The sequence below is a fragment of the Bos grunniens genome, chromosome 10 (assembly GCF_055505025.1).
Source record: "Bos grunniens cultivar Pamir isolate PY7600 chromosome 10, Bosgru_T2T1.0, whole genome shotgun sequence".
Taxonomy (NCBI): Eukaryota; Metazoa; Chordata; class Mammalia; order Artiodactyla; family Bovidae; genus Bos; species Bos grunniens.
Window position 1 is genome coordinate 25501892 of NC_141174.1, and position 27939 is coordinate 25529830.

The following is a 27939-nucleotide window of genomic DNA, read 5'->3' on the forward strand; positions in this document are numbered from 1 at the left end:
CCTGATCCCACCACTGATTACTAGTGTGACCTGAGTGAGCAGGTTACTTGACTCAGTTTTGTCATCTGTAAAATGGGGAGAATAATAGCACCCATCTCATGTGGATGTGGAATATGTGTCAGGATTGAGCCCAATAGTGCTCAAGAAACTACATCCCCTCCTGGAAGGGTGGGCACTCCTGCTCATTCTGCCCCCAAAGATTACAACATGTAACACAAAATATGCTTGTATGTTGCATGTGGGTATATTTTACATTGCCTGGTTATTTTTCACATTGACTAGGGTTTTCAATGGTAGTTCAGTGTGAATCTAAACACACTGCTATTTTGCCAAAGCTCACAGGGTTGACAAGAGCAGGTGGCTATCAGCCATGACACATCCCCAGCATTGTTCCCTAATCACGTAACAACAGTCAAGGCGTTCTGGAGACTATTACGCTCTGCACAATGTTGAGGCGATGCCACTGCTGTGGTTCTCATCTCTTCTGGGGAGTCATCTGAGTTAAACAAAGAGCCAATTTCACTTACCCGGGAAAGGAAGCAAATCATCACCCCCAAGCCCTTACTTTTTTAGGCAACTTTTTGACCTGCTATTCCCCAAGATGTTTTTGCCACAACTACAATCCTTGGAAGGAAAGTTATGACCAACCTAGATAGCCTATTCAAAAGCAGAGACATTACTTTGCCAACAAAGGTCCATCTAGTCAAGGCTATGGTTTTTCCAGTGGTCATGTATGGATGTGAGAGTTGGACTGTGAAGAAAGCTGAGTGCCAAAGAATTGATGCTTTGGAACTGTGGTGTTGGAGAAGACTCTTGAGACCAAAGAAGACTTTGGACCGCAAGGAGATCCAACCAGTCCATTCTGAAGGAGATCAGTCCTGGGTGTTTTTTGGAAGGAATGATGTTAAAGCTGAAACTCCAGTACTTTGGCCACCTCATGCAAAGAGTTGACTCATTGGAAAAGACTCTTGATGCTGGGAGGGATTGGGGGCAGGAGGAAAAGGGGACGACAGAGGATGAAATGGCTGAATGGCATCACTGACTCGATGGACATGAATCTGAGTGAGCTCTGGGAGTTGGTGGTGGATAGGGAGGCCTGGTGTGCTGCGATTCATGGGGTCGCAAAAAGTTGGACATGACTGAGTGACTGAACTGAACTGAAATGACAACCAAAAAGGTGGTGGGTTTTTTAATTCATTTTTTGAAACTTTTTCCTGAACTGTGACTTTGTTCTTTCCCCTCCATTTACTTTCTTGAACTTCTCAGGTAGAGTAGCGAAATTGTGTCCTTTTCTCTCAGAGAAATCAGAATGGCCATCAACACATTCAAATTCAGCAGAGATTCTCCTTTTGACCAGGTTAGATGAGCAGATGAGAAACCACCTACAAAATGATGTGTGTGTGTGTGTGTGTGTGGTGGATGTACGTATGTGTGATAGGGGGAGTGTATGTATGTGGGGAGTATGTGTCTGTGTGGCTGTATATGTTGAGCAACGCAGTAGGCCAAGAATAAAAAGTGCTCTCCATCAGGCCCTGACCTGGCTTTGGTCAGAGCAGTGCCTGACCTGTGAGTGATTCACATACATTATCTCTAAACTGCACGAGGACTCCACCAGAGTTCTTTACAAATGAGGACAGTGAGTGTTGGAGAGGTGAAGGGCAGTAACTTGCCCAAGGTCACACAGCCAGTAAGTGCAGTAACTGATTCAACTAGATCCGGAAATTCACTCCTAGAGAAATTCTCAAATGCATACGCAGTGACACAGGTAAGGATGTCCGTCACAGCACTGTTTGTAATACTGGAAAACTGGAAATAACCAGAATGCACATCAACCAGAAAATGGATAAGTAAATTGTGATGTGGGCTTGCCAGGTGGCACAGTGGCAGGTTTTGCTGGAAGGTTTGGGTGCATCCCACCTCCAGAAACCAAGGAGGAGCTAGATGATCCCGTGAGGTCTCCTTATCCCAGGGAGCCAGGATCCCATCTCGTGGGCCCAGAGTTACCTAAAGTGAAACATGAAAGTCACTCAGTCATGTCCAACTCTTTGCGACCCCATGAACTGTACAAGGAATTCTCCAGGCCAGAATACTGGAATGGGTAGCCATTCCCTTCTTCAGGAGATCTTCCCAACTCAGGGATCGAACCCAGGTCTCCCACACTGCAAGCAGATTCTTTATCGTCTGAGCCACCAGTGAAGCCCAAAACCAGGGCAATACTTGCCAGTAGCAACTCCTGGAGCACAGAAATGCCAGCATCATTTCCAAGAAGAATGTGGGTTGCGGACACCTTGCAAAGACAAATGAGGCTTCCTCTGGCTGGTGTTGGATGGAGAGGCCTGCAGGGACACATCTGTTTGGCTCAAGTACAGGGACCAGACTATGATATCAAAGCCCATCAGCTTTGCCAGCCTGCACAAAGGACCCTGAATGAGCCCTCTTCCAACCTTGAACAGAACAGACTGGCACCTTCCCCATAGAACCAGCCTCCAAAACGCTGAATGCATGTCTTCATTACATTCAAGACTGAACAAATCACCTGGTAAATGTTTTCAGTGGGTGCCAGAAATGGCAGTGTGGATTTTTTTTTTTTTTTAAGGGTTGGGGGAAAGGCAAGAAAGGGCTGAAGATGATTAACGATCTAAGGCTAGAGGAAAAAACATACCAGCCAATTTATGCTGATTTTCTTCTGTCTGAAAATGGGGGAAACACATGGATTATTCAAGCTTAATTGATGTTTTTGTAGCAAAGGAGATGAAAGTTGCTTAATTCACACACACACTCTCAGAGGCCCATTACCAAGCTGTCACCCTCACCAGCCAGGCCAGTAGGCTTTCCCAGAGCCCTCCTATCTTTGGGCACATAAATCTGCTTCCAGCTTTATGTCAATACCTGAGCAACCAGCTGGATGAGTTGTTTAAGAGGAGAAAGTAGATTGAGAAAGAGTTGAAAAGAATAATCTGGACAGAAAATCAACACTTTGGGTCTTTGCAATTTAACAAAAAATTTAATTTGTTCTCCTCAAGTTGCAACTTTTCTGACCCTACCCTGAAATAGTATTTAAGAACTTATCCAAAGTCACAGCGGGGCTTCCCTGGTGGCTCAGATGGTAAAGAATCCGCCTGCCAATGCAGAAGGCATGATTCCATCCCTGGGTCAGGAAGATCCCCCAGAGAAGGAAGTGGGAACCCACTCCAGCGTTCTTGCCTGGGAAATCCCATGGATAGAGGAGCCTGGTGGGCTACAGTCCATGGAATCACAAAAGAGTCAGACACAACTCAGTGACTAAACAACAGCAACAACCAGAGTTGCACCAGCTCTGATGACCGAATTTGAAATTCCTGGGCACGTACTTAACCTCTCTAATTATCAGTTTCTTCATCTGTTTACCAGGGACTTTTATTAAAATGAGAACAGTACTTTTCTCAAAGAGTCATGGTGAGGATTACGCATCATGTAAGATGTGTGAGTGATAGAAACAGGATGTTTCATAAATGTTATTTTTTTCTCCATGGCATTTATGAGAACAGGTTATTTTCACGTGTATGAACCGTAGCACTTAAGGAGTTCAGGAGAAGGAAAAAGGTAGAGAAAATGTATAATGTGTGATAATAACTGGGCTTTGTTAACTACCTAATTTTTCCTACTTATGAATGAATGTAAATGCAACACGCTTGCATACTCAGAAACCAAAGCGTGTGCCCAATAAAATCAGCACACGAAGGAACTACAAAATTTTACACAAATGAGGTAGCTCTTCAAATCACATGTGAGCTGTCAAAGTGGACAGCATGCAACAAGGAAGCCACAGAGCCCCTTCAAGCCTGCATTCTCTGGTAAGTGAATGCCTTTTAATTCCAGCTGTTATTGCTAAAAGCATGTTTAAAAGTGGGGGACAAAAAAACAACTCTAGGGGAAGGATGTTTGCACGATGAGAAAGGTTGTCCAGGCAGCACTCAGCTGTGAATGCCTGTTTCCCCAGAAGTCCTTTCACCCACAGAGGCTGCACAGAACCAATTTGCATTCAAGGAGAGCCGCCCCTCCAGTATCTCCCAAATTGGCCAGATGGGCATTCACAGGGAATGCAAATTTATGATAAAAGCTCTAGAAAATCATTTGAGTTCTACAATGGGCATGTATTTCTTTTGTAATCAGAAGACAATAGATCTCATAAAAAGAAATAAAGAAAGCCAAATTGATTAAGGCTATACAATTGAGGCAGAAATCTGTGTAGAGTAAAGCCTGGTTTTTACAAATAGTTGTGGACGGAGAGACAGAGGCCACAACCATCCTTCCATTGGTTCTGATGCAGGCGAGCAACCAGCATGGCATTGACCAGCAGGGGCTGGCAAGGCACATGGGTAAGAATGGGCTTTCCACAAACCACAGAACTAAAGAGGAGACAAATGAAGATGTTTGGATCCAGATAAAGCCACCTTACCATTGTTAATATATCTAGAAGACAGGGGAGATTGGTAGTCATCAACAGAACTGCACTAAAGGAATAACACTCATAAACAAAAATATCCCCTAGGTCCTCCCCTTGGCAAGGTCACTTTCCTCGTTTGCAGTTTGTCCTCTAGATCAATTTCACCTGGCTGCCAAGTTGCATGATCTCGGCCCGCTGACTTGTTGTATTTTCTTAAGAATCTTCAAAGGAATGAAGAACCTTTAGATGGGATATTTCCATTTATCATCAGCCTCTCTTCCCTGTTCCAGCCTCTGTCCACTCCTCCACTTAACTGTCCACTGTCACCCTCCTGGCCCTTGTCAGTGCCATATGCTGGGTGCACCTCAATCTACCAGGCTGCCAACCTGGATGTTCTTCCAGCCATGGCCACTGCCAGTTGCCTCTGCAAGGCTAATCTCTGCTCTGCTCTGTACTGCTGGAGATGACCTGCCACGTTTCAAGACCACTGATGCTCCTGACACTATGCCCAGTCTACTTATCCTTGACTTCCAGAAGCCCTCGGGGTCTGCCCCACCAGGCCCTGGTCCTGAGCTTTACTCTCACAACTGCGCTGCTTGCCTGTGTTGCCAGCTACTATTGGTTCCTTCCTGGCTTAGAGGAACCAACGCTCCTTTCCTTGCTCCTCACTTGCAGAGGTGCTCCCAAGGTGAGCTGCTTGGGCTCCCATCACATACTGCTTTCAGTTTCATCACACATTCTTCTTGCAGGAGTGTCTTCTACAGAGATTCTACAGGGACAAAGGTGAAAAAATAAAGCCAGCGGATGCTAAAGAAGCTCACAGTCCAGTGGAACAGACAGTCACACAAATGACAGTGTTACAAGATCAGTTCCATTGTAGCATAAACAAAGTTGACACACCCAAACTTAAATGCACAAATTAAAAAATAAACAAAACCGCTGTGCCATCCTTCACTATTCATCTGAGATGCAGTTTATAAGCAAATCCTATCTTGTCAGCCTCTATTCTTATCCAGGCCACCATCACCTCCCAGCTGCTCCTCTGCTTCAGCCTTGGCCCCTGTAACTCATCCTTAACATGGCAGCCAGAGCAACCCCACCCAAGCGTGAGTCAGGTCCTGTCCCTGCTCTGCTCAGAGTTCTCCAGTGCTCCCACCTCACACACCCTCACTCTGACCCTTATGTGACCATGTGCCTGGGCTGCTTCTTTTTAACTTCATTTCCGGTTGCTCAGCTTTCACCCACCTACCAGGTCAGCTACAGCCTTGGCATGGGCTGCTTCCTTTTCTGGGTGCTATTATCGGGTGACTACCCAGGTACTTCTCTCCCTCTCTTTAGGTCTTTGGTTAGAATATCTGCTCGGATCACATTATTTAAAACATCCCAGTCTCCCCAAACATTTACTACTATCTATATTAAGTATTTGTCTTGTTCACTGTCTGTCTCTCCTCTTAGAATGTAAGCCCAATAATAGCAAGGGTTTTTCTCAGTTTTTTCACTATGTGGACCCAAGCTCTTGGTAAATAATCATTGAGTGAATGAGAAAAGAGGAGGAGGAAATATTACACATGGTTCTTGAAGAATGAAGAAATAAAAGGGTGTTGATACTCACACAGCTACACATTACATCTGGTTGTTCTCCATGGAAAAAGGCCCAGAGGCTGCATCTACCACCCTGGTCAATTTTTCACAATCTGGAACCTGACTCTCAATCTTTTAAGTCAGAAACCCAATTTGCACCTTCTTAAAGGAATCAGGCTCAGGGCAATCAAATTTAAAAAGCAGAAAAACACATTTACTTTCTTACAATTAAAATAAAACTGTTATTTGGGTGAGAAAAACCTATGAACATATATAGTCAGAACATTTATTCCCCCTGGAAAGATCCACTTGAAAAATCAACAATAATCAGAAGGCAGCTTGATAATAATTAAATGAAATCAAGGAAAGTGAGAAGAAACAATTGTGTAATTGCTATCAGGCTTAGAAGTTTTGATGTACAAGAGGCTATTAGAATTTCTGTGGTTTCAAGTGACAGAAAAACCAAACCAATTGGCTTAAACAAAAAAAGGGATCTATTATTTCATACAACTGAAAAATCCAGAAGGAAAACTGACCTGAGGCAGGACTTAATGCAAGAGCTCAAAGGGATTCAGTTTCTCTCCCAGCGTCTCTTCTCCCTCCTTTCTCTTGGTTGACTCCTTTCTCAGACAAATTCTTTCCACATGGTGGCAAAGTGGCTGCCTCAGCTCCAGCCTCACATGTACAACTCCAAAACTAGGTAAGGACACAGCCTCTCTTCTAGGAGTTCTGTAAAAGCCTGAGATTCATATACTGTAATCAGGGAACTGGAGTATATTGACTGGCCTAGGCTTATCCCATGCTCTGTGCCTTGAGTTGGGGGTAGGGCCATACCTAAAATATGCGGCCTTAGAAGGAGGCGTGGTTTTGCCTATGACTTCCTCTAGGAGTTTTATAGTTTCTGGTCTTACGTTTAGATCTTTAATCCATTTTGAGTTTATTTTTGTGTATGGTGTTCAAAAGTGTTCTAGTTTCAACATAAATCACAGCAGGATCCTCTATGACCCACCTCCCAGAATATTGGAAATAAAAACAAAAATAAACAAATGGGACCTAATTAAAATTAAAAGCTTCTGCACAACAAAGGAAACTATAAGCAAGGGGAAAAGACAGCCTTCAGAGTGGAAGAAAATAATAGCAAATGAAACAACTGACAAAGAATTAATCTCAAAAATATACAAGCAACTCCTGCAGCTCAATTCCAGAAAAATAAATGACCCAATCAAAAAATGGGCCAAAGAACTAAACAGACATTTCTCCAAAGAAGACATACAGATGGCTAACAAACACATGAAAAGATGCTCAACATCACTCATTATCAGTGAAATGCAAATCAAAACCACAATGAGGTACCATCTCACGTCAGTCAGAATGGCTGCTATCCAAAAGTCTACAAGCAATAACTGCTGGAGAGGGTGTGGAGAAAAGGGAACCCTCTTACACTGTTGGTGGGAATGCAAACCAGTACAGCCACTATGGAGAACAGTGTGGAGATTCCTTAAAAAACTGGAAATAGAACTGCCTTACGATCCAGCAATCCCACTGCTGGGCATACACACAGAGGAAACCAGAATTGAAAGAGACACATGTACCCCAATGTTCATCGCAGCACCATTTATAATAGGCAGGACATGGAAGCAACTTAGATGTCCATCAGCAGATGAATGGATAAGAAAGCTGTGGCACATATACACAATGGAGTATTACTCAGCCATTAAAAAGAATACATTTGAATCAGTTCTAATGAGGTGGATGAAACTGGAGCCTATTATACAGAGTGAAGTAAGCCAGAAAGAAAAACACCAACACAGTATACTAACGCATATATATGGAATTTAGAAAGATGGTAACGATAACCCTGTATGCGAGACAGCAAAAGAGACACAGATGTATAGATCAGTCTTTTGGACTCTGTGGGAGATGGCAGGGGGGATGATTTGGGAGAATGGCATTGAAACATGTATATTATCATATAAGAAATGAATCACGAGTCCAGGTTTGATGCATGATACAGGGTGCTCGGGGCCGGTGCACTGGGATGACCCAGAGGGATGGTACGGGGAGGGAGGTGGGAGAGGGGTTCAGGATGGGGAACACATGTACACCCGTGGCGGATTCATGCTGATATATGGCAAAACCAATACAATATTGTAAAGTGAAAAAAAAAAAAGAAATGAAGGATGGTGAATCTCAAACACTAACTGAGAAAAAAACACTGTTAATGAAAATGAAATGAGCAAATACTATGAGGAAAATTTTAAAATTTCCCCTGCAGCCTACAACTTATTATTGTACGCTCTTGTCAGTGGTGTGGGGATGCTCACGGTTGGCTGGATACGCCTTCTCACCTAGTCTTCACATTACACAGGCCAGACGTTTACTGGCCTAGACTTCCCCTTCTGTGGTCAGTGCATGGAGTACACTCCTTTTCCTGGGGCTCCAGTGCTAGCCAACCCCAGCTAACAAATTCAGTCAGTTACCACCGAGGGCTGCCTGTTGGGAACTCTTTCATTCTCTCTCCTACAGGTGACTTTGCATACCTATGTTCCAGTCCAAGGTAACTCAAGTTCTTTATGGAAAGAGCACATTTGTACCCCATGGGTAACTGGGGGGCATAGTCTAAGTCAGCTTTTGCAGACACTTTATTTTAAAGTCTTAAGTTCCACCTTAATTTTAAATATAGATTTTATATCCTATAGTATTTTGCTTGCTTTCCTGTAAAAATAAAACCTCCAGGAATATGTATCATGCCTGTCCTCTGAGCTTTGGTCACCTGAGTCATTTTATAGACTTGGATGAAATACCATCCTGTGAAACATACAATCTGTCTCGCAAATGTAGACCAAAATGTAGGAGAAACAGCGAGTGAGATCTGGGCTGTTTGGGGTATGAGGTTCATGTGGGACATGCAGGTGAACCTGTCTAGTAGACAACCGGAGATACGGGCAGGTAACTCAGGAGAGAAGCGAGGATGGAGATACAAGATCCAGTAGCATCAACATGATGGGATGTTAGAGCCAAAGTGGTGGGTGGGATTGCCAATGGGCCATGAAGAGAAAAGAGAAAGGCCAGCAGCCCACACAGTTGAATGATGGAGAAGGAAATGGGACCAGGCAGGTAGAATTGGGGATATCTGCCAAAGGCAAAGAAAATCTCAAAGACTCCAAGCAGTCACCCAAGAGAAGCAATTGCGCTTTCACACAGGGTAGTCTGAGGTTTCTGGAGCCAGTGCAAAGCGCCACTCAATGTGGAGGCTGTCCTAACAAACCAGGATTGATGGCCTGCTCCACACAGAACTGGCAGTGCTAACTTACTTCAGTCACCATGGGGCTCTCTGCTGGCAAGGCTACTTGGCATCGCCTCAGGTCTTCAGTGATACAACCCTCCACAGAGGGGCCACCTAAGCCAGCACAGGTGGAGAGAGCCCCAAATGGGAGGTAGGTCCCTGAGGGTCCTCTCCGCTGGCTTCACACAATTTGTCATCTGCTCCTCACTTGCCCAGGCTTCCCTGATGGCCCAGTGAATCCGCTTGCCAATGCAGGAGGCATAAGTTCCATCCCTAGGTCAGGAAGATTCCCTGAAGGAGGAAATGGCAACCCACTCCAGTATGCTCGCCTGAAAAATTCCATGGACAGAGGAGCCAGGCAGGCTGCAGTCCATGCGGTCGCAAACAGTCAGACACGATTGAGCGACTAAACAACCTCACCTGCCCTGATTGGAAGCCCAGAAGGGAGGAAGAGGAGGTCAGAATAGACTGCTGTCTGCATGACAGTTTGCTAGAGGGCTTGAGCTGTCTCTTTAAGGATCTCTATCTGCTTGTGAATTGCTGGACTGGACAGGTGACCTAAGGCTGCTTTAATTCTTAGATACTCTCCAGAGGTGACAGTCACCAGAGTGTTTATAATGGAATCTTTTGCTAACAAGGCTTCAAACTTTCCTGGTGACAGAGCTTTGTATCTTTAGAAGAGGAAGAACAAACATGAGTTCTGCTCGCACCAGGAGCCGGCCCCGTATGAGACACATCACAAGCAGTGCGTGGCTTCAGCGCCAGAATGACCCCACACTACAGGCATTCTTATGATCTCGGTTTTACAGACAAGGAAACGGAGCTCAAAGCACTAGTCAGGGGACAGGTACGTCAGACAGCATTTTCAGTTTTCACGAACAACTTTAAAGTTGACAAAGCTCTTCAGCATAGAATATGTTCTTTTGACCTCAGAGCTTCACACTGCCTGCAAGAATTAACCCATTTTACAAATGAGAAAACTGAGACCGTGAGAGTTTAAGTGATTTGTCCGAGATCCAAAGGTTGAGCCACCAGACCTCTGAATGCAGCATTCTTTTCACAACGCTTTCTATGCATTCCAGGAGAAAGCCGTGAAGGTACAGTTAGGCAATTTTCCCATAGTTGACAAACAACTTCCTAAACCAGAGGGCTTCTTTCTTGAAAGACTTAGTAGAGGATCTCAAAATCTTCCCAGGTCCAGAGTGAACTCTGTGAAGTAGAAGTTACAAGGGGACAGGAGGAATGAGTTCTCTGGGTTTAATGAAGCCCATGTGACCTCCCTTCTTCATCAGCGGCCTGGACCTCTGGGTATGGAGACCTAGCAAGGTTGCCACTGCAGCTTCTTGCTGTCCTTAAAAATCAAGCTTCGTGAACCTGGCTCCCAGCAACACCTCTGTTCCCATCCTCACAGACCCCTCTCCACCAGCCAGCCATTCACCAACTAGCCACAGAACACCTACAAGTCCCATGGACTTTTCACTATATTCTCATTTGTCTTTAAAAAAAAAAAATTATTTTTGGCCGGGCTGGATCTTTGCTGCTACAAGAAGGCTTTCTCTAGTTGCAGCAGTTGGGAGCTACCCTTTGTTCTGGCTCACAGGCTCTAGAGTGTGGGCTCAGTAGTTGAGGCTCACAGGCTTAGTTGCCCCATGGCATGTGGAATCTTCCCTGACCAGGGATCAAACCTGTGTTCCCTGCAGGTGGTGGATTCCTGCCCATTAGATTGGCAGGTGGATTCCTAACCATTAGACCATCAGGGAGGCCCCTAACTTACTTTCATTGCATGCCTCAAGCTCAGATGTCCTGCTTTCCCAGCAGGAGTGTAAGGGACCTTGTCTTTCCCCTCTCTATAACCCCACATGAGACCACACTTAGAGGATGTATTTTTTTTAATTGATCTAGCCAAAAGCCAAATGATTTTTTTTTTTTACCATAGTATCCATTCTTCACCAAAAATATTCTTTTTTCTGTTAAAATGAGTTGCAATAACTTGTCAGGGGGATATGCTGGCAGTCTCCTTTATGATTCAATTGGTTGTGGAAGTCTCCTTTCCATGCAGGTTTCTTGGAATCATTCCACTGGCTGGCCATCAGTTTTCAGCTGCCTAGCTTCCTCTGGCTAAGAACTGGCCACTAGAGAAGAAAAAGCAGGGTGGTTAGTACCTTAGTAAGATCTTTAGCTGACAGTTTGAAATAACAACAGCAATAATGATGTGAAATATTTGTATCATAATTTTTCATTTTTTGAAATAGCAGTTGGATTTTGGGGCTGGAATAGTCCTTGAGACTAAGCCCAATTTTCTCATCTACAGATGAGGAAACAGATGAAGCTGTGAGCACCAAAAATCCTGAGTGACCCTCACAATTCTCCTCATGGGTCAACCAGTCCATGACAAGGAAACTGAGACACAGTGACTTGTCCCAAGTGACTCGGCCGACTCAAGCAGAGCTGGGCCCTGACTTCCGGTTTCCCAGCCCGTGATCTAGCGCTTTCCCCTCAGGTGCAGACTCCCTTAAGGGAGGAACCCCTGGAATTGGCACTAAAGACCCTGGGTCATCCATGACATTGGCTCTGACCTTGGCTGCTGAAAGGCTGCTTCCAAAGGCCTCCCCGCTCCAAGAGTTTATCTCTGCTGCACTCCTAGCCCACTCCCCTTCCCTGTCCACCTTGAGTCACGAAGTGTGAAAACCCTGAATTCCTCCATCATTTGTTAAAAGACAACTCAGAGCTGAGGGCTGAATAGTTTCCTGTCACTTTAATTAACGACAAGAGCGTGTCTGCAGCTCCTTACAGCAGCAATTCCCGTGGGTCAGAAGACGTTTTAACTCTAACTAAGGGGTTTCTCTATGGGGCTATGACCAGCCCTATCTGGCTGGAGGAGGTGGTGAGGATCAGATGTGGATACCGCTAAGTCTCCAGAGACAGCAGCCCCTCGGCGGGACACTGAGGGCGCCCCCTGGTGGAAAGGTTCAAAGAGCTTACTGCCCCTAGGGCACAAAGGGAGAGCCAGTGAGAGACCAAGAAGGTTAGACTTCAAGGACGACTCCCCAGCCTCTTCTCAGCCAAGTCGCTGTTGATGGCTGCTTCTCAGGTGGCCCCACCCTGTGGCTGAAGACCATGCTGATTCTGCAGCAAGTGTTTACGTCACAGAGTCAAGACAAAACCATGGCAGGGCTTCCCTGGTGGCTCAGTGGTAAAGAATCTGCCTACCAATGCAGGAGACATGGGTTCAATCCCTGGTCTGGGAAGATCCCACATGCCGCCGGGCAACTAAGCCCATGTGCCACAGCTACTGAAACTACTGAAGCCAGCACTCTAGAGCAGCGCTCTGCAACGAGAAGCCGCCACAACGAGAAGCCCTCGCGCCGCAACAAAGAGTAGCCCCCACTTGCAGCAACTAGAGAAAGTCCGTGCGCCACAGTGAAGACTTAGCGCAGCCAAATAGAAAAAAAATAAAACAAAAATAACACTTAAAAAAAAAAAAAGACCAGCCCATGGTCCAGGTTTCCAGCTCAAGGAATTCACATCTTATTGAGAATTCAAGATGTAAAACTCTGCTCCCGGTTTTGCCTGCCTGGCATGCATTTCCCTGTCTCCTATCACAGAGCCCCAGTTTTGCTCAAGACCCCCCTCACTCAGTCTGTGTCGTTCCCCTCCCACACAGGGTAACCTTAGGGAGGGGTCTCCAACCTAGACCACGTGAGAAGCTCCTTTAAAATCCAGAGAAATGATCTTCCTCTTCTAGAAAGCTTTTCTTGACCCTCAGAAGCAGGTGTCCACTTGCCCCTGGGACAACTTCATGTCCCTCTCCGATTCTTTGTATTGCAACTGCACGTTTCTGCGTCAGTCTTCCCCTCCAGACTCTGGGCTTTTAAGAGCTGAGGGAGTCTTTCAGCTTTTTTAGATCAGCAGGACAGTGCCTGGCTCATGGTAGGTGTCCAATAAACAGTGGATGAAGAGTGAGAGTCAAGACTCACACCCAAACTGCAAATAACCATGTAAGTACCAGGTGGGCAGATCTGATCCTACAGTCTTGTACACGTCTTATCAACCCTGAGTGCTACAAATCACAGCACACAGAGGCATAACAGTTTTGCATTTATTGGTGAGGTGAGATAAACCCCATCTGACAAGTCCCCATACTCATACACCAGCCAGATGGTGCACGATAAATAAGCAGCTCTGGCGTGCACCACAGCAACCCCAAGCTCAGGCAGTATCTGGTAATAAGAGGCTGGGGAAGAGAGCTTTCACCGCTGGATCAGGACTGGGCTGGGGGAAGGGAACCTGCAGAGGAAGAGGGTTACACATCTCCCCTAACTTTTCTTGGTTTCTTGTTTAGAAAAACAAAATACGTGCCTGAGGCAACTGAAGAGCACCAGGCTATGTAAAGGGGCTTTCTTGAGGGCTCAGCAGGTAAAGAATCCACCTGCCAATGCAGGAGACACAGGAAATGTGGGTTCAATCCCTGGGCCAGGCAGATTCCCTGGAGCAGGGCATGGCAACCCACTCCAGTATTCTTGCCTGGAGAATCCCATGGACAGAAGAGCCTGGCGAGCTACTATCCAAAAGGTCGCAAAGTCAGACACGACTGAGCGACTAAGCATGCGTGCAGGCTACGTGGAGCTCATGCTGAAAAACACAATACTTACTTATAAGAAACAATTACACACTAAAATAGATTCAGACTAATCCAGGGCATTTCTGCCCTTGTAAAATGCATGAACTCAATCAATAAACATTCTTCCTCCACCGCTTAGGAGCCCCAGGACAACCTTGTGTCAATGGAAGAATTTCACCTTGAGTGAAAAGGGGGCAAACTCAGCCATGTTCTCAAGCAAATTCCAACTGAGATGCAGTTCTTCTCCTCCTTTTCTGTCCCCTCTCTAGTTTAGGGGAACTCGTACATGGGCTGGCTCCCCAGGCTAGAATTCAGAAGAAACTAAAGAGTTATTTCTCCATTGACCCTCCGTATTCCTCTAAATCCACTTTCTGTTGCCTCCAAGCCAAAACCAGTTATCTTGGGATGGAAGGAAATTGTTTCATTGTTAATATGATTTGTATCTAGCATATCCAGGCACCCTACTAATAATCATCATATTCCTGCCCTTCAGTTCTTTTCAAAATGATGGTCTATTGATCCAGCCACCTCCCAGGTTTTGAAGTTCGTGGAAAAGGACGTCTCCACCATACTGTTCATTCTCATTGTTCCTCACGCTGCAGGGGTGGAGTGTTGACTTTCATATTTCATGTACTTTCTCTGCTCCTTCAAATAAGGACCAATCATCAAGAATCTTTTGATGCCTACGAGGCACAATTCCAAGCCCAGAGCTGGCCCTCAGAGATTGCTGAGCAGAACGGATCTATGTATACCTGTCTCTCCCACCCTCCGCTGAGACTGCACCCTTTAAATTCTTAAGAGTTAGCATGGTGGCTTCTCCCTGCAGAGGTAGGCAGCAGGACATCTCGCATTCTTGATGTCTCTTCTGTTGCGTTTGAGCCTTACAACCACCCCTTGAGGCTGGGTGAGAACAAAAGTAGTTTGGAGCAACTCACCAGAGCTGGGATTGGGCCCTGGGTGTTCTGGCTCCAGACCCAGTGCTCTTTCCTCTCTATCTTATCCTCATACCCCTCTCAGGCATCATCCCATTTCAGGTAGCATGGCCCCACCAGGGCTCACATGGCATCTTGGCCGTGCTGTTCACGTGCTGTGGGACCTTGAACGGGTTTTATCTAAGCCTCAGTTATTTTTTTTTTTTATCATTTTTTAAAAAAGATTTATTTATTTATTTGGCTGCACTGGGTCTTAGTTGTGGCATGTGTGACCTTCAATCTTAGTTGCAGCATGTGGGATCTTTAGCATGCCAACTCTTAGTCACAGTTTGTGGGATCTAATTCCCCAACTAGGGATGAACCTGGGCCCCCTGCATTGGGAGTGTGGAGTCTTAGCCACTGGACCACCAGGGATGTTCTTCATCTGATAACTAGACCTAAGAAGACTCCAGTCAGGATTGCTCAGGGCCAGTGCACGAGTTAAACGAGATGAAGCTTCTAACTCAGTCTTTATCCCTGAGTTGGTGCCCAATCGCTCTCATTGTGAGTATTGTTGATCTTATTGCTATTTGACTGAAACTGTTGTATGATTATTTCTGGGCCAAAACAAATCACTCAGCAGGTAGGTCTTCCCTATGTCTTGGTCTTGATGGCATCATCATTCCTGTATCTACCTTCCTTTCTTATTTTAACAACTAAGCTGTCCTTTCAGCTTAGAGGATTTGGCTTTCCTGGTGGCTCAGCTGGTAAAGAATCCACCCACAATACAGGAGATCTGGGTTTGATCTTTGGGTTGGGAAAATCCCCTGGATAAGGGAAAGGCTACCCACTCCAGTATTCTGGCCTGGAGAATTCCATGGACTGTATAATCCATGGAGTCACAAAGAGTTGGACACGACTGAGCGACTTTCACTTTCACTTTTTAACTGAGTTTCTAAGATATTTGGAAAGCCTCTTCCAGGGAGAATCCTTAGAGACATAGTGAAGAGAAGGGTTTAGACCAGACTCTACTCCATGAGGAGGCCAGGCCTCTGATCGACCAACTTGTCCCCATCTCCTGTTGTGGAGTAGAAACTTCACTAAAGACACTGTGTCGGGCCAGCCCCTGGGTCCTGACATGGCACTGCCCTGCTATTCTCCTTCCCCTCCCCATCCATTTGGTACCAAATCCTAGTAACTGTCCCATGACTCACTGGGCTCTCAGGTCACACTCACTGCCACCACCTCAGACCATGCACCTCTTACACAGACAATTAACTAGCCACTAACTAGTCCTCCTGCCTTCAGGTTCCTAAGGGACCCAGCATTCTGGATCAGACTGACCTTCCTGGAGCCTGGCTCCACTGATGAGTCTTCTTAGCTGACTCCCACTTTATAAAGCAAACTCGGAAGTCCCAAGCGCACACCATGCAGAATCTAGCCGCACCCTGCCTCAAGCAACTATCCCACGTGACGGGTTCACTAACACTTCCAAAACACTCATCCAAGGGGAAGACACGCAGGTGCTTTGAAAAATGAGTGTTCCCGGGCCTGAGTCAAACTTACTGAGACTTACTGGGGGTGGATCCCAGGAATCTGTACTTATAAAACGTTTCAGGCTGCTGAAGCACTGCTGGGTGTAGGAACCACAGCCCTACACAGCCACCTGGGATATCTGTGCCCAGCCCCCCACCCCACATCCATCACACATCCCCACTCTCTCTGCCGCCCAGGATCTGCCTGCTGAATTCTCCCCATCCTTCAAGGCCCACGTCCAATATTCACTCCTGCAAGAGGTTTCTCCACATTCCTTCAGCCAGAAGTCTGCTCCCCCTTCTCTGAATACTCATCACATCTTATCCTCCCCTCTCTGCCATCTTCTAGTCATCCCTTCAAGTCAGCCTCCATCGCCTCATCTCCTGGCCCCGAGTCAAACTTGAGACGTACCCATGCTCAACTGCTCTCCATGTCCTCTCCCTCTATTTGCAGATAATAGTATTTATGTCATAGGATTGTTTTAAGGATTAATGAATTATCCATGTAGAGTATTTCAAACTGTGCCAAGAAACATTAGCTCTTCTAATCATCACTACCATCACGTCATCTCCATTCATGTTTTTATGGTTATTTGTATGCCTGTGTTTCCTCCCCTGAGTTCCTGTTGAAAGCAAGGCTATCTCCTATTCATCTCCCTCCCCTCTGTGGCACTTGACACGATGCCGTCCACCTACAGGACATCCATAACTTCTGCATGGACAGATGACAGACTCTGATGCAGCTAACTGCTTCCGGCCACTCTGTTTTCTCCCCATCCATCCCCACTACCGAAATTCACCCTCAATGAACTAATCACTATCAGAATCTGTAATTGTATGTTTACTTTTCGCAATTATTTATCATCTGCCATTTTCACTAGGTTCTAAGTTCCTTGAAGGCAGGGGTTTGATTTTAAATTAATTAGCAAATCCTAATTAATCTAAAAGTGATTCATGTAACCTACCTTTTAAAAAGTTCTCGATTGGGTTATGAATATTACAGCAGTTACAGTAAATGTGTCCTCCTAGTGCCGCTGCTGCTAAGTCACTTCAGTCGTGTCCGACTCTGTGCGACCCCATGGACTGTAGCCAGCCAGGCCCCTCTGTTCATGGGATTTCCCAGGCAAGAATACTGGAGTGGGTGGCCATTCCCTTCTCCAGAGATAATGAAATGGTCCTACTAGTAGACAGAACTAATCAGTGACCACATAGAGTCTAGATCAATGAGTAGTTAACTGGGTTATCGACAAGGTAACTTGTTGATACAAGGTAACTGAGGTACGAGGTAGGCATTCAGAGTGTGGGCTCTGCAGACAGGTGGGCTAGTTTGGGACACTCTATCTTATTACCTGTGCAACTATAAACAAGGGAGTGACCTTACTCTTCTCATCTCTAAGATGGAAATAAGAGGAGCTCGACCTCAAAGGGTTACCGGGCCTGTGAAATGCTTACTCAGGAAGTTAGTTATTTAATGAAGACGATAGTGCTGGATTCCAAATAACATCAGAGTAGCCTAAAAATATTTTTACGGGTTGGATCATGTGCTTCAATTTTCTAATCTATGAAGTAGTACAGCGGAGTTCTTATTTTAGTATTAAAATGATGAGCTGTTTACAAGGGAAATTTAGGGCCCATCCATGTACATCCTAACCCCTAGCTAGAAATATACTCACTTTATAGAAAAGTCATTGCAGGTTTTACCTCCTTAAGGAAAGTTTAAGCAGATTTAAATGTTTCCTCATGGAAAAACTAAAATAAAGAATTCTAGGACAGAACTAAGAAGGGAATGGATCAATTCGACCACACTTATCTGCCTGTCCTTCCACCTGCTTCCTCAGAACTTTGATGACAAACACAAAACCTCAGTGTGACCCTAATAAAACCCAGAGCTCTACACAACCAGTCTACGTGAAGAGCCACATGCAAAATCTCAGCGTGCAGGGCCCACACGTGACTAAAAGGGAATCGCTCATCTTCACTTGTATCTCGCAAAGTACAGTCCGCCCTCTGTGTCTGCGGGTTTCAGACCTGAAATTTTGATCCAAGCTTGGTTGATCCATGGCTGTGACTCATGAGGTCACACAGGGGCGGCTGTATTCACTGCAGTCCACCGTTTTATAGAAGGGACATGGGCATCTGTGGATTTGTGGGCTCCTCAAATCAATCCCCCACGAATCCTGAGGGATGACTGTCTATTAAAAGTGATTCGATTCATAACTCATCACAACACACCTCAGAAACACCTCCTCTCGCCTTACAAGATGCTGCTTTGGAAATACTTCAAACCCCAATTCTTCCTCAAGCCCCGCATGCAGACCTTTCTCTTCCTGCCTCCCTACTTACTTCTCTACTGATTGACCCAATCCCTTTACCTTCACCATCACCTTCAATGCTTTCCACCAATCTACCCCCCTCTTCCCACATCACAAAAGCATTATTAAAAGGTTCTCTTGTAAATGTAGAGGTCTTAGAGATTTTTTTTTGAACAAAGGTTTTGAGGAACCCTTGTTTCTTTCTTCCTTAGGAATTTTAGGTAGGTTCCAATGATTTTGTTGAGGAATGAACAAAGGTAACAGAAAGAAAATTTAGTGGAGGCTAACTTTTGACCCGGCTGCTGCTACTGCTGCTGCTAAGTCGCTTCAGTCGTGTCCGACTCCGTGCGACCCCATAGACGGCAGCCCACCAGACTCCCCTGTCCCTGGGATTCTCCAGGCAAGAACACCGGAGTGGGTTGCCATTTCCTCCTCCAATGCATGAAAGTGAAAAGTGAAAGTGAAGTCGCTCAGTCATGTCCGACTCTTCACGACCCCATGGACTGCAGCCCACCAGACTCCCCTGTCCCTGGGATTTTCCAGGTAAGAGTACTGGAGTAGGGTGCCATTTGCAATCAATTATTTCAGTTAAGCTTAGGTTCATTGTTCCAGGGCTGCAGCCACCATCTTACAAACAGAGATATTGACAAGATTTGTTAATGCATGAGCTTTAGGTACTAGTTAGTATTCTTTGGGGCTTCCCCAAAGAATGGTGGCTCAATAGTAAAAAGAATCTGCCTGCCAATGCAGGAGACACAAGAGACATGGATTCGATCCCTGGGTTGGAAAGATCCCCTGGAGGAGGAAATGGTAACCCATTCCAGTATTCTTGCCTGGAGATTCCTGTGGACAGAGGAGTCTGGTGGGCTGCAGGTCATGGGGTTGCAAAAGAGTCAGACACTATTGAAGTGACTAAGGAATAACAACATTATTAAAAGGATAATGACCCATTATCTCTCTGCACTAATTTTTCCAATTATAAAAATAATGTGTTCATAACAGAATATTTATAAATATATGGAGAATAAAATTTAAATGACCCATTAAAAGTTAAATAAATAAAATAAAACCTATGTTCATCTTCTAGAGGCTACTTGTAGCAATTAAAAAAAATGACATGTAGCAAAGAGTCAAACCATATTGGCCTCTCTCATTTACTGACTTTGTCTTCAACTCAATCATTAATCTCACTGAACTTCACTTATCTTGTGCATGAAAATACATATAAACATACCAGGTCTTTCTACTTCTCAAGGATGTTGTAAGGCCAAAATTAAAAAAAAAAGAGAGAAAAAACACTTTGAGAATCACTAAATCTGTGGTCTAGGCAAAAATTAAAGCCAATCGTGGGCATTATCTTCTCCTAACTGGTTCTTTCTCCTCCTTCCATCCCTGACTTACCAAATCTTCCTACTTCTCCTCCCTCCCAGGTAAGTAAAAATGTCCTTTCTCAGCTACCACTTCAGGGCTGGATAAAATGCACCCCGATGGATGTCTAAGAAGCAGTGGTGTGATTCTTTTAAACTGTGAACTCCTAGTTAGACTGTGCCCATCCCTTTGTGTGTGTGTGAATTTGTGTACAGTATCCACCCTAGGACCGCAGTGCGAGGCTGTGTACTCACTGCAGCCAGAAACGATGGTGATGGGCCCACTCAGAGAAGACTCCCTGGGTTTGTGAAAGCTGAAAGTGCTTCATCTCTTCACTTTTTCTTTTCTTCAATTAGACATCAAGCCGGAGGCAAAGTTCTCCCCACTCTGCACTCTTGAAAGTAAGGAATCATTACTCCAGTGCAACATGACTAGCTAGATCTCTTGACCAAAATCAGTTTATAGAAGATTTAGACTCAAATTTCTGTTAAAATTTTGAAGACAAATATATGCAGAAGAGCAGGGGAGTCCCTGGAGGAGAGAGGAACTGAGGGGGAAAGGAAAGATGTGAACCGAGATACAAACCGCAGAGGAGGAGCTCAGGATGTCCTGTCAGGGAGGGGCGGGATCTCTGCTCACCCAGGGGCTGGTGCTCAAAAACCAAGCCCCTGGCTCCACTGCTTTTTCACCTTTGCAGAGACAAGCTACTCCATGAGAGAGATGGAGCTTCTCCTAGGTGCAACCAGCAAACTGCCCTTCAGGGCACTGCAGCCTGTTACTAACATCAGTGGCTTTCATTTGGGGCTCTCACCATGCGCCAGGATGCTGTGGGAAGTGCTTCTGAAGCCCTCAAGGCAGGTATGGGGCTAGATGATGGTGGTGGTTTAGTCGCTAAATCATGTCTGACTCTCGAGACCCCATGGATTTTAGCCCGCCAGGCTCCTCTGTCCTCCTTCTCCAGACAAGACTACTGGAGTGGGTTGCCATTTCCTTCTCCAGGGGATCTTCCAGACCCAGGGATCAAATCCCTGTCTCCTGCATTGCAAGCAAATTCTTCACCGACTGAGCCACCAGTGTTCAAATATTTACTTCCTTTCACCAGGGTGGGGGATTATATTTGGGTTGGCCAAATGTTCAGTCTGGTTTGTCTGAAAAAACCCAAACAAACTTTTTGGCCAATCCAATACTCCTCTCCCATTCACTGGGACAGTGATCAAGGACAGTCTCATTCTCTCTCTCCCTTCCCTTCTCCCTCTCTCTGTCCCCACCAGCGGGGCTGCTCTGTCACTCTGGCGCACCTTGAGCATGGCATGCAGCAGTAGCCCTGACGCCAGGCCACAGTGAACATGGAACGCAGAAAAGAATGAACTTTTGTGGTGATGGTTTAACACAGTGTAACTTAATTTCGCCTTTCCCTGGTGGTGGCTCAGTGGTAAAGAATTCGCGTGCAATGCAGGAGACGTGGGTTCAATCCCTGGGTCAGGAACATCCTCTGGAGAAGGAAATGGCCACCACTCCAGTATTCTTGCCTGGGAAAACCCATGGACAGAGGAGCCTGGTGGGCTCCAGTCCATGGGGTCGCAGAGAGTCAGACACGACTGAGCCTACACATACCCACCCACCCACACACACACACACACACACACAACTTAGTTTCAGCTGCCATGATCATATGGGAAGTGGAGGCTCTGAGAGGGTAACTGCCCAAGATGGCACGACCAGCAGCGTCCCTCTAACTGCCGAGCCCACAGTCTTCTGGCCCCACTCCCACCTCCCAGCCCTCCTCCAGCCACTTGCCATCCTTTGCCAGACCGACCTTGTCTCTCCCTCGCAGCCTGATCATGGGCAGCAAGGTCCCTCTGGCATCTGCAAAGGCAGCTCCCACTTCCCTTTACCAGCCCTGTTAGCCACCTTCCCATTCCTCAGACATTCCTTTGGGGACTTCCAGGACCTTACACCTCTCCCTGCCTCCTCCTGGGCATTTCTCTTTATGCCCCAGGGAGCCTGACTTGGCAGTTACACCACAGTCTTCAGAATCAGACAGGATCCCAAAGGTCAAATCCAGTCTCTTCCTTTTTTCCAGCTGTCTTCCTCAGCAAGTGATTCATCTCTCTGAGCCCCTGTTTTTGAAATGGAAGACTGGAATAACCACCCCTCCCTCTCCGGCTCCTGTGAACATCATTAAATGATTTGGCCCGAGTGAAGGAAACAGTCCAACCGTGCGCCACGTCTTGCTTAGTTCACTCGCTTGCCTGAGTGTTACTGGGTACCACTTGCCCTGCCCTTCTGCCTCTCTGCTGGGTTCATTAAGAGGCTGCTCTGGGCCCATAAGACTCCCTCTGTCAGCAAACTGAACACAAAGATCCAGAAACAAGTCAGCTAGATCCATTAGCAATTACCCAGCCTTCAAACTCCTCTGGAATCTGACCTCTTCTCATTACGTCCCCAGCTTCCACTCTAGTCCAGATCGCCATCACCCCTCACCTGGATCACTGCTTTAGTCTCCTATCTGCTCCCTCTGCCCCCTTCCCCCTACATAATAGTCTGTCTCCACACAGCATTCCCAGCATGCTTGTCACATAGAAGTCTCACCATGCCCCTCCTTGACTCCCAGTCTCCCGAAGACCCTCCAGTCCCTCCCTCTGGCCTCTGAGCTGCCACGTTCTGTGCTGTGCACGCACGTGTGCTACATTGCTCAGTTGCGTCCGACTCTCTGAGACCCCGTGGACTGCAGCCCACCAGGCCCCTCTGTCCATGGATCCTTCAGGCAAGAATACTAGAGTGGGTTGCCATGCCCTCCTCCGGGGGATCTTCCCGACCCAGGGATCAAACCTGTGTCTCTTATATCTACCTGCATTGGCAGGAGGGTTCTTTACCACTAGCACCAACTGGGAAGCCCCATTCTATACTGCTTCCCCTGCAAATGGACTCCCCATCCCCCAACCTCCCGGTCTGACAAGAGCATCTTTGATTTTCAGGTACTCTTGTTGGAAACTTAGAAATCATCTAGTCATCTTTAACACCCCTGTTCTTCACCCCTGCATATGTCCACACAGCTTTTTAATTCTTTCCAAACTCTTCCTTAGAGTAACCTCTCTTTTCCATGCTCATGATGGAGCTTATAGCCCCCCTTCATCTGGAGATCCTCCTTTGACCCCTGGACAAACCAGGTCCCCATTTATGCCCTACTAGCTCCTGACTTTGCACTGCATTGACTATTAGCAGCTGTATATGTGTGATAACATTGGATTCCTCTCTCTCTCCCCCACTGACTATAAACTCCACAAGGGCAGCTCTCAATAAAGCCATCAGATGGATGAATTGAGCTACTTTGTCTTTGGTCCCTACCTATCATGGAAGCTTCTAGAAGGGCAGAGCTGTGTTCATTACTACTTGTATTATCCTTACTCCCCACCACCCCCTTTCCACCCCTGCGTCCACCCAGCCCCAGCACTTAGAGCAAAACCAAGAGCACACTACAGCATAGATTGATTGTGGTGTCCCCTTCAATTATTCAGATGTTGAGTTTTGGGGAAAAGCAAACCCTCACTTCCTAGTGACCAGTCAGGCGGCCAGGCCCTGCCAGCCCCAGGAACCCAATAACTGCGACCGTCTGTTTCCACAGCGGCCCACCAGGCTGGCAGCGCTTCTCGCCTTTGCCTCCTGATTCTGCAGTAATTAGAAACAGCAGTCCTCGCCACGTCGCGCTCCCCGGAGCACCCGGCTGGATGCGCCGAACACATGTAGCTGCGAGACCACCTGCCGGGAAGAGAATAGAAGAATCATTTGCTGAACATGGCAGGGGTGATGGCTAAGGGGATGAGCCACTGCATAGCAAATAGCCGCCCCATCTTCCCCAAAGCCCTAAATAATTTCTCCACTTGAAAAAAAAAAAGAGAAAATACACGATTAATTTTTCATGTAGATCATCCCACTTGGAAGTGTAGGGAAGGGCTGCCGCATACTAAGAGCCAAGCTTGAGCTTCCAAGTCACTGGCTAAGACACAGCCAGGGAGAGGGAGGAAAAAAGAAAACCCGTGGTGTCTACTTGTGGCGAGTGGTGCCTGCGGGGAAGGGACAGAAAGGAGGGCTCCCGCTTGCTCTCTCTCGCCTTTTAGGGTCCTGCTTCAGGCCCTGCATGGTCCCGTCCACTATCACATTTGGTGCCATAACACTGAGGGTTGGGTCGTCTTCTTTTTCTACACGAGGAAACCGAGACTCGGGGCAATGGGGCCCAGAGGAGGCCCAGCAGGATTTCAAGCCCAGCACCCACTTGCCTCCCGCACACCCACCACCACCGGCCGAGTCCCAGCAGGTATTCAGGGAACCGCTGGGTGACCATTTGTCCAACAGTGTGGCAGGCTCGCCTTCATTGCCACCACGTGGTCCAATTCAGACTTCTCTGTCTACGCCTTAACTGTTTATGGCCACCCTGAGCCCTGACCAATGCAAAGCAAAGCAGAGAGGAGCAGAGAAAGTGACTTGGATTCCCCTTCTGAGCATCCCTGAATCTGATTAGGGTCCTTCCAACGTAAAACCCAGGCTTCCCAGATAGCTCAGTGGTAAAGAATCCACCTGCGATGCAGGAGACCCAGGTTTGATCCCTGGGTTGGAAAGATCTCCTGGAGAAGGAAACGGCAACCCACTCTAGTATTCTTGCCTGGAGAATTCCAAGGACAGAGGAGCCTGGCGGGCCACAGTCCATGGGGTCGCACAGAGTCAGAAATGACTGAAGCGATTCAACACACACAGCAATGTAAAACCCAGCGCTGCTGCAGAACCTGTTACCAAGGGGAGGGAGGCTCAGAGCATTAGCTCTGAAATTGACCTGGCTTACGTTTCCCCCACCACTTCACTAGCTGTAGGACTCTGGGCGAATGGCTTAACCTCCGTATACTTGTTTCCTAGGGCTGCTGGAACAAAGTGCTGCGGACCGGGTGGCTTAAAACAACAGAAATGTATTGGTTCACAGTCCCAAGACTGGAAGTTCAAAAGCAAGGTGTCAGCAGGGTTGGTTCCATCTGAGGGCCCTGAGGAAGAATCTGGGCCAGCCTCTTCCCAAATTGTTGTGATTGTCCCATAGTCTTACTGTTCCTTGACTTGTAGAAGCATCACTCCAGTCTCTGCCTCTTTATCTCTAACTCGGGACATTTTAATTATAATGTCTTGGTGTGTGTCTCTGGGTTCATGTGGAAGGAGAGTTTAAAAAAAAAAAAAAAAAGGTTCTCCTCCAGCACTTCTTTCCCAGGTGGTGCTTGTGGTAAAGAACCTGCCTGCCAGTGTAGGAGATGCGAGAGATGTGGGTTCCATCCCTGGGTTGGGAATATCCCCTGAAGGAGGGAATGGCAACCCACTCCAGTACTCTTGCCTGGAGAATTCCATGGACAGAAGAGCCTGGCGGGCTACCATCCTGGGGTCATAAAGAGTCAGACACGACTGAGCGACTGAGCATGCCAGTACTTCCACTTTCGAAGAGAGAAAGTTGCAGCAAATCCCTGCCCCTCCAGCATGTGCTTATAATTATCAATTAACCTCCGTCTCCTGTGACCCAGGTGTTTTTCCAGCTGTTGCCAGTGTGCTGGGACTTGGAGCGAGTGAGTTTGTGTGCGACTCCCTTAAAACAGTCTTGCTTTCCCACAGCCCTCGGGCTCTCCCAGACATAAGCCCCTGTTGGTTTTCAAGGCCAGATATTGGGCTCCCTGGGCTGGGGAGCCCAATGTGGGGCTCAAACCTCTCGCTCCTCATGGGAAACCTCCACAACTGTGATATCCCTCCCATTTGTGGGTGACTGCACTGAGGTGATGGGTTCTGGCTAGATTGCGTCTGTCCCTGCTAGCCATCCTGGTGTGACCTTTTCTCTGTATCTTTAGTTATGGAAAATCTGTTCTATTCTGCTAATTTTCAGGTTGTTCTCAGAAAGAGTTGTTCAATTTGTAGATGCAGTTTTGGTGTGTCCATGGGAGGAGACAAGCTCAGGATGCTCTACTCTGCCATCTTGATCTGGAACTTATTTTGTTTCTTAAGCACAGTAAGCCTGTGACCTTCTCAAAACCTCTGTACATACCTGATGCTTAGAACGTCTTTCTCCAAGGTCTCCACTCTTTCTCATCATTCAGATCTGAGTTCAAATGCCACTCGCCTCCCTAGAGAGTTCCTCCCTGACCTCCTTATCCCTGTCACCAACCCTAGTCACATTTTATCCCATCATCCAATTGTCATTTCTTCACAGAGATTATCTGGTTTTATCTTGACAGTTTATGGGCTTACTTAGTTATTTTCAACCTACTCTCCACAGGACATAAGCCTCATGATAGCAAAGACCTTATTTGTCTTACTTACCCTGATGCCCTCTATGCCCAGAGCAAAGCCTGATATATCACAGATACTACTAAATATTGACAGAAGGAATACATCTATGAATAAATCAATTCTGAACCTAGTGTCCCATGAGCGGTAGAGTCAGAAGTTTCTCTTCACTTTGGATATCGCCATTGGTGTTCCTTTCTAATCTTGCACCACCTGCTCCGGCTCGCCAACAAGATATTTTCAGCTTCTCAGTCCCTCTTCTCAAATAAAGCTTGTCTTTATTTTTTAAAAAAGCCTTATATCAGGCATTTCCCCCCTATTGCCCTGGCTTTGTTTTACCCAATTGCCAGTAGATTTCTTCACTTATGATTTTAAACATCACTAAAAACATTTATGAAGATCAAAGCCAAGCTAGCCTTTTCTCCCTTTGCTGCTGCTGCTAAGTCACTTCAGTCGTGTCCAATTCTGTGCGACCCCATAGACGGCAGCCCACGAGGCTCCCCCGTCCCTGGGATTCTCCAGGCAAGAACATTGGAGTGGGTTGCCATTTCCTTCTCCAATGCATGAAAGTGAAAAGTGAAAGTGAAGTCGCTCAGTCGTGCCCGACTTAGCGACCCCATGGACTGCAGCCTGCCAGGCTCCTCTGTCCATGGGATTTTCCAGGCAAGAGAACTGAAGTGGGGTGCCAATGCCTTCTCCATTTCTCCCTTTAGTCCTGTGCAATCACACACATTCTCCATTCCTACAGTTTATAGTCTAATTTTATTATCACCCAAGGATGCAAGATGATTTATTTGTTTACAAAGGTTCAGATTATTCATATACTCCTTTATCTGCTCTGGAATAGCCATTCTTTTTCTATTGCCTTAATTGTGTATTATTAGACATCCTGGTTTTGTTTTATGATATATGGCCTTAGGATATACTAATGACTTTAAACATTCTCACACATACTTTAATAAAAGTCATTTAAACTCATAACTTGGCTATGAGCTGAGAAAACATCATGGATTACTCTCTTGGGAAGAAAAACTGAACTAAGTGAATTTTTCTTGCATCCCAATCTGAAGACAACCCAGGCTTTTCAATGTCCTCTTTTTGCTTATCTTTCCATACTGACCCAATCCATTCACCCTTCAAGAGAAAGAAGAAACCTCAACTATCAAATTTTGAGCAGCACAGCAGCCTGAAGTGTCCAGGTACCCTCAGAAAGGATTTTGCAAAATCTTGCTGATTACAAACATTAATTGGTCTCTAGCTTCCAAGGCAATGGCACGCCACTCCGGTACTCTTGCCTGGAAAATCCCATGGACGGAAGGCCTGGTGGGCTGTAGTCCATGGGGTCGCTAAGAGTTGGACACGACTGAGCGACTTCACTTTCATGCATTGGAGAAGGAAATGGCAACCCCCTCCAGTGTTCTTGCCTGGAGAATCCCAGGGACGGGGGAGCCTGGTGGGCTGCCATCTATGGGGTCGCACAGAGTCAGACATGACTGAAGAGACTTAGCAGCAGCAGCAGTCTTCACAGCACACAGAAGAGCAAAGCAGTCTAAGGACTTACACTGACCCAGTCCCACTGGAGCTTGCTTTCCT

The 27939-nt window shown here is 46.5% G+C and overlaps 1 long non-coding RNA gene across 3 annotated transcripts; it reads right to left on the reverse strand.

The window, feature by feature from the left end:
* Positions 1 to 1174: 1174 nt before the first annotated feature.
* On the reverse strand, positions 1175 to 27939 carry LOC147364167 (uncharacterized). 3 transcript variants are annotated; one of them, XR_015134141.1, is made up of 4 exons: positions 24869 to 27939; positions 20295 to 23799; positions 11225 to 11425; positions 1175 to 10502 (listed from the first exon to the last, which is right to left on the reverse strand). It is a non-coding gene; the product is annotated as an uncharacterized LOC147364167 (long non-coding RNA). The 3 variants fall into 3 exon arrangements; XR_015134140.1 differs by lacking the exon at positions 1175 to 10502 and having other exon boundaries at positions 11165 to 11425; XR_015134142.1 differs by lacking the exons at positions 1175 to 10502; positions 24869 to 27939 and adding an exon at positions 24333 to 24860 and having other exon boundaries at positions 11165 to 11425.